Here is a 6,962-nt window from a genome sequence, read left to right on the forward strand (position 1 = left end):
CTCCCCGCTGGCTACTCCCTCCCTTCCCACCCCATCCCGTTTATATTCCTACATGAAAGTCACCAATACTGAAGTGGGCGGAGGATGGGATATGTCATGGGAAGTTCGCACATCTCAACGTAACAGTAATGAAGGCGGCGGAGGGTTCCCTTCTGGGGTGGAGAGCAGGGGATGGAAGGACGGATGGGTGGGAATGGTAACCTGAAGTTGGGCCAAAGCTGGGTGGAGCCAGTGGTCCTACAGGACACCCACACACTCACCTCCTGCAGTAGAGGGAAAGGGGGCATTTGAAACATTTTCCCTTTTGTTTTTTAAAGAAAAGACAAGGAAGTATGAATACAGAGCACACTGACCGAAGCAATTTGTAACTTAAAGCATCTCTGACACAAATGCCCGGTTTGTGTTAGTTTATCCTCAGATGTCAACTCCAAGTTAAGAAAGCTCAGAATGCACCTCTGCCTCAAAGGGGACTCGACACCCACGAACCCAGAGTAGCGGTGCTGCACCTTGGGGCAGGGGGAGGGTGGGAGGTGACACCGTCTCAGGACCCCCCTTTGCCCACTTCTAAATCTCATCGTGCCCTTCCCAGTGAGGACCACCGCCTGCCCACCAGGTTTTGTGTTGCTGTTATTCCCCCTTAGCAGTTTCTTCATTTTCTTTTCCAAAGTGGAACAAGTTTTTTTTTGTTGTTGTTGTTTTTTAACTTTACTTGTGAAAGTTAACTCTCTGGTTTTTAAACTACAGGTCAAGTTTGGGGCTAGCCCCTTCTGGGGAACAGCTACCCCCATCTTGAAGAGCCAGGCAGCCTGAGCATCACACACTGCAGGCCACTGTTCCCTCCTGCCTCCCTCTTCTGCCCTGTGACAGACGCCTCAGGATGACAGGCGAGAAGAATGTCCCAAGGGGAAGCTTGTCTGGAGGCCCGTGGTCGTAGGCCCTCACTTCTGGGGGCTCTGAAGAGCCACGAGTGGATTGATTTTCACCCACTTGTCACAGGGGCTCAAAGACACTGAGATACACCACGCCAGGCTGGCAGGAATTAAGATACAGAGAGAGACCAAACCAAGCTGGGCCTGGCTCCTGACTCAACAGACAAAGCAGAAAGTGCTGCCTCTAGATAGATGCTCTTGGGGCAGGGAAGCCCCAAAGTGAGTCCCTTTGAAGCCATAGCCCCAAACGAATCAACAGCCATGGAGAGAACAGGGTAAAGAGAAAAAGAAAAAAAAATTACAGAAGCTTATAGCAAGCGAATGGCTTACTTGGGAATACATTGGCAGAAAAGGGGCTGGGGAGGTCTGAATACAGGTTAAACTTGCACATAACATCTGGCCCTTCTCACACGTGGAGGTGAGTACCAAGTGGAGGTATTCAAAAGGTGGCACTGTCTCAGTCAAACACACACCTTTTTCTTCTGTGCTCGGGAAAATGAAAAGAGCTCAGACTGTGGATTGCTGGTTCACTCAGGCAGTGAACTCCCTCTACAAAGGAAGAGACCAGCCTGTTCTGTTTTAGGGTTGAGACGGAGGCACAGTGGAAGACAGAGGGAAGGCTTTTCCAGCTTCTTCCTCCTCTGGAGGGATGCGGGTCCAGGGAGGCTTTGGGCAGACCTACCTAGCTAGGGGTGGGAGAAGGTGGCTTTTGGTTGTGCCTCTTTCCAGCAGGGAGAGCTCCCTAGAGAATAACCCAGCCGGAGGAAGGTGCCTGGAGACAGGATGTTGCACACCCAAGGAAGAGTGCTGCCCAGCGATGCCCAGCTCCCCAGCCTTCAGAAGGCAAGAGAACTCTGTGTTCTGCCCAACCCTGGCAACCTCTCCTTTCCTGTGTGTGCAGAGGCCCAGAGTTTGAGAGGCTTAAAGGGAATTTCACAATCAGCAGCTTATCTAGGGTCTATATCACCACTCCCTGGAGGCTTAGTCATTTTCTATCAAATGACACTAAAAACACTGTGGAGAAGGCTGTATTAGAATGCAGACTAAAAAAACAAAACAAAACAAAAAACTCCGGTCCTGCTTTATTATGCACTTGCTCATCACAATGGCTGAGTCTCAGCTCAAAGTCACCTTGTAAACGTTGCCCAGCCAGGGGCTGAAGACCAGGCTGCTGGGCTCCCAGCAGAGGGCGCAGTGGGCAGGCAGGAAGCATCCAGTTCTGGGTTGGTCTCCTCTTCTCTAGGGGCAAAGAGCTGAGACAGGAAGGGGAGATGGGAGAGATCCCTCCACGCTCCACAAGCTATACCTACCTCTGTCTCTCTCTGTGTTAGGAGGACCACTCTCCAGGGCGCGTTCAAATCCCTGAACATGCCAACTGCCAGATATGTGCATCCTTGGGAAGACTAAAAAAAAGCAAGGACTCTGGCTGCCCAGAAGTGAATGGGGACAGACGCCTGGCATACACACTTGTGAGTAGTTGTTCCTAGTATCGGACGGTGGAACAGCCATCAGGGACAAAGTTAATTTTCTTCTTTTGGAGACTCAGCATAACCCTTGATACATGGTAAGGGGGTATCTGAAGAATCCTTCTTCCTCTAAGTTGTGTGTGACAGGGGGAGGCATGAAGCCAAGTCTCTTGAAGGTACTTTCTGAGGTCACTTTCCTTCGATGCTCACACATTGGTCATATGTGGAAGTGCCTTTCCCAGGCCCCAAGACTCGTGCTGAGGGTCCAGAAACCATCCCATATCCCAGGATCAGGTTAGAGGAGGGGATAGGCAAGGGCCTTCATGGACAAAGGCACCTTGTCTACTGCTGGGGCAGGGTGTGTGTGTGTGTGTGTGTGTGTGTGTGTGCGGACGCATAGGGAATAAATGTTGAATAAACATTGCCTAGTTTTATAAATTGGATATTATGATTCCTTTTCCAGAAAAAGGTGATGTTTTGCCAACAGGTTGGCATTTCTGCAGCAGGAGCTGTGTTAAGTGGATTGGCACAAGCCCTGTACCAGGCTGGAAGTTTGGGGGCACACCCTGATGAGCAGGCTCACTTTCCTATCAGGAGCTCTGGGCAGGCCCATAGCATCAGCTTAATCCTAGGGAGGTTCCTCCTCCCACACCCCTACTGCCCAGCACCCTCTGGGCTTCCCCAGTCCAGGCAGCACCCTCAGGCGAGGACTACAGTGTAGAGAAAGGGGCACTGGATTTGGAGTCAGAAGGCCTGCATGTGACCCTGGCCCTTAGAGCTGCGCTCTTTGTTCCAGCTCTCTGGCCCAGGTCCTCATCTGTAACACAGGAGGGATGTCTCCCTTATTCAACCCGACTCCGGGCTGCTGCAAGAATGAAAATGAGAAAGTCCTCTGCGACTTGTCAAGCGTAAAACAAAGACACCTATTTTTGAAATCATTGTGTACGCTGAGCCCAACAAGGCAGGTACCATAGGTAGACTTAGGAAAATCTAATATAGGAAAAATGCAATTCACTCGCCATACAAATCAGGCGATTTTCAAGTGGATCCAATTCATCCGCTTGGTGCATTTAATCATCTAGGACCTGAAGAAAGGACTCATGGGATGGAGTACAAGAAAAAACACATTTGAATGAAAGGTGGAGGAATTTTACATTAAATAAAAGGAGGAACTGCCTGTCCACCATTAAAACACCTGAATGGCTGACATGGCAAGGCCCGAGAATCTTATCCTGGAGACTCTGACTGGAGATGAGTACTGTAGGCTTGGACATTCACCCATGGGTATTAGACCAAAGCTCATGGGCATCTCCCCCAGGGTTCTGAAATAAGACAGGGAGATGCCTGCTATCGCTTGGCACATGACCCAGCAGTGGTCAGAGGATGCTGGCTGAGTGTGGAATTGGTCTCAGCAGTTGCAGAAGTGGGAAGTCATAACAGCCTCACTAGAGGCCTGGGGAAAATACAGAGGTATACTGGTGTCCTTAGTGCTGTACTGTCCTTAAGGGATACCACTGACCCTCAGGCATAGAGCTAGAAGCCTACAAACATGAGGGTAGCAACCCCCCACCCCAGGTCTGAAAACTAGATTGTTACTTATCTAGAGAAAGCAAATGTTGACAAAAAATCCCTTCTGGACTAGCTCAGCCCACATGGGGAAGCCAGAGGTCCTCTGAGTTCCAGCCTAGGCCAGGCTCCCGGTGGGTCTCACTTCCCCAGAAGGCAGAGCCAGCCCTCAGGACAATTTCAATCATTTGCTTTCTGAGTCATCTGTTGCCGACAGGTTTCTCTGCAGACAGGAGAGCCTGATTGCCACTGGCACATTTCTGGAACAAAACCTCTTCCCTGCTCACTCAGCCTGTGCTGCTCAGGGCAAGGCAAACCCCAACACCAGCCCACTCGTACCCCACTGCTCCCATTCCGAAGGTAAAGTGCTGCCAAAACAAAAGCAATGGCACTGCATTTTTGTGCCAAGAGAAGGGCGTCTTGGATGACAGGTGTCCCAGCCTTTGTTCCTGGTCCCCAGCTCCCAACAGAGTGGACGACTGAGGGCAGGTGAGGTCACATGGCTATGTGACAGTCTTTGAGGGTAGTGGCTGTGTGAATCCACCATGCTGGAATTTAGGGCCTTTGTTTGAGAGAAATCAAAGAAACGAATTAAGGTTATTGCCTTTCCAACATTCACCTCTACTCTCATCTTGTTTGATTCACGCTTTTGTGTTTGTCCTGGCCAGAATCCACAGGGACAGGCCTGTCTCACTATGAACAAGGAGCTCCTCAAGGCGGGCTACATGGAGTTGCCGGGGTTCTCTCAGTTCTCTCAGGGCCTTCTGTTCCCCATCTAAGGGAACGTTAGAGAACGGCGAGACTGAGCCTTCTCTCTTCCCCTACAGCCTCAGGCAAGCAGGTGGGTGCTGCGGAGTCCACAGTGCCAACCGGCTGTGCACAGAGACCTCCATGAGTGCCTCTTGCAGAGGGCTCTGAAGGATGGCCACTGGGCGGGGAAGGGCTTCCTTAGGGAATAGAGTTGGGGACCTCACTCTGCAGTCTTCTGTGTCCGGGGAAGGTCGAAGGGCAAATGGGAAAGATCAGTGAGGGCAGATAAACCTGCTTCTGACTGCAGGAGGTGACTCAGTTGTGAATTACAGGGCGTGTCTCGAGCAGAACAAGAATCTGCCTGAGTAGTAGGTCTCTCGGATCCTGGCTGACCCTTTCCTTCTAGAGCTTAGCCTTAAGAAAAGGGAGACAGATAGAGAAGGCCAGCAATCTGTCCAACCCGGGGAAATGGTATGACGTGCTAAATTAAAGTCACATCAGTTTGGGGGCATAGATGCAGGGACAATTAATCTTATGCACAACATATATATTTTTAAAGCTCTGCTGAAATTCAGGCAGTTCCAGAAGAGAAGGGGAGAATACTTTCAAATGGAGGGAGGATTAAGAGTACAAGGTGCTATCTCTTTTCCCTGTCTCAGGTATGTGATAGAGAACAAGCTTGGCCCAGCAACGACATTATGCCGCTCTCAATGCACCAGAGACACCCAGCCCATCTTCAATACCATGTGGGACATGTGACGAGCATCCGTGTACTCACTAGCTGCCAGGGCAGTCAGAGTCCCAAGATGTTCCAAGCATAGATTCCATGATACCTGTCCTGTAAGACAGCAGTTCCTGTTTGTTTTCTCAAACTCGGACCCAGCCCAGGCCCCCATGGTTGGTGCCGAGGCCCCACTGATGAATGCTGGTGTGTCTCAGGTAGGGAACGGGTGGGGTTTGAGAACCCAAGGCTTTTGACTAATGGTTCTGTACAAAGGTCTCCATTTCACACTTGCCCAAACCCTCAAGGTAACTTCACTACTGGCCAGTTATATCCAGCCCCCTGCACTCCCCAAAAATCATGTTAGTGATAACTGGGAATTCTCAGTACCACGGAGACCAGCGGAAGAATTGTCCACAACAGACCCATCTGAAGATGGCTCTGTGGCCACGACAATGCACTTCATGTCAAGATACAATCTTCTTCCAGCTTGGAGCTTTTGTACCCAGTCCTGATTAGGGTCTGAATCAAGCCTCAGGCTCACACAGGGCCAGGCTGTGGGCTCTCAGTGGGAAGGTGGGTGAGGGGAAGATGGAAAGTGTGTGGACGCGGTGGCCAAACAAGTTTTCGTCAGGAGGACAAAGAAAGAAATTCCTGGCCCTGAGGTCAGGTTCCCACTTCTCCAAACTCTCAGTTGTCAGGGACCCTGGGAAAGGAAATGCCGTGACTCCAGTCATTGGGGCCCCACCAGTGACTGGGCATCATGGGACCACATGGGTGGCACCAGCGCAGGAGCTTGTCCTCCTGTGTGAACCGTCTGCCAGGCCAGGATGGTGTCACTGATCATGTGATGTCAGCAGGTAGCCCAGGCCAGGATTCGGGTCAAAAGGAAGATGGCGGGCTGGGAGGGCAGCTCGGTAGTGGAGTGCCTTCCCAGCACGCCCAAGGTCCTGCGTTCACCAGCTAGCACCACACCCAAAAGACAAAGAGAAAAGGCAAGACGGTGTTCTCCATCCCTCTCCAGTGCAGATGGACATTTTGACAGTGCTTTCATTCTGAGCCTCGGAAGTACTTTGAAGGTTGAGGGGAAAACCCTGGAAATAAACTTTGTGGTTTGGTTGGAGCAGTTAGTATTTTAAAATAAACATGTTGCTATCTTTTCCCCCACGGACTTTAGGCCTGCAATGGCTAGAACCTGCCTGGCACGGCGGACACGGGAATCTACCAGAAGCTGCAGTGCCCATGAAATGCTGCATTAAAGGCACCTGGCAGCTGGGCACGCAGCCTGGGGTGATACCAGAGCTTCTCCTTCCTCACTCAGCCCCCCAGGGCCTGAGAAACAAAAGGAGGGAGAGGACTGTGGGGCCCAGAAGCGACTCCTTCCTCTCTCTTGAGCACTTTAGTGGCTCTGGGTCCATTCCAGTTCAATTCTGAGAATGTCCCTTGCATTGTTTTGACCTGGTGGCTGGCTTTGTCCTTGAAGCACATTTATCTAACTTTTCAAAAAAAGAAAGAAAGAAAGAAAGAAAG

The 6,962-nt window shown here is 50.9% G+C and overlaps 1 protein-coding gene and 1 long non-coding RNA gene across 11 annotated transcripts in view; one reads left to right on the top strand and one right to left on the bottom strand.

Annotated features, from left to right (window-relative positions):
• Msi2 (musashi RNA binding protein 2) overlaps window positions 1–6,962 on the bottom strand; it is a 363,233-nt gene that overhangs the window by 9,335 nt on the left and 346,936 nt on the right. The gene's annotated exons all lie outside the window — the stretch shown is intronic.
• The window catches only part of LOC104859555, a 13,760-nt gene continuing 8,873 nt past the window's right edge, over window positions 2,076–6,962 (top strand). For 3 of the 4 annotated variants that reach the window (XR_004516987.1, XR_004516989.1, XR_779431.2), the window contains exon 1: window positions 2,207–2,398. This is a non-coding gene — a long non-coding RNA (uncharacterized LOC104859555). Of the gene's footprint in view, window positions 2,153–2,206; window positions 2,399–6,962 lie in introns of those variants that run through there. The other variant, XR_004516988.1, reaches the window with a different exon arrangement.

This window comes from Fukomys damarensis, unplaced genomic scaffold, assembly GCF_012274545.1.
Source record: "Fukomys damarensis isolate Sample0158 unplaced genomic scaffold, DMR_v1.0_HiC HiC_scaffold_13, whole genome shotgun sequence".
NCBI classification, from domain to species: domain Eukaryota; kingdom Metazoa; phylum Chordata; class Mammalia; order Rodentia; family Bathyergidae; genus Fukomys; species Fukomys damarensis.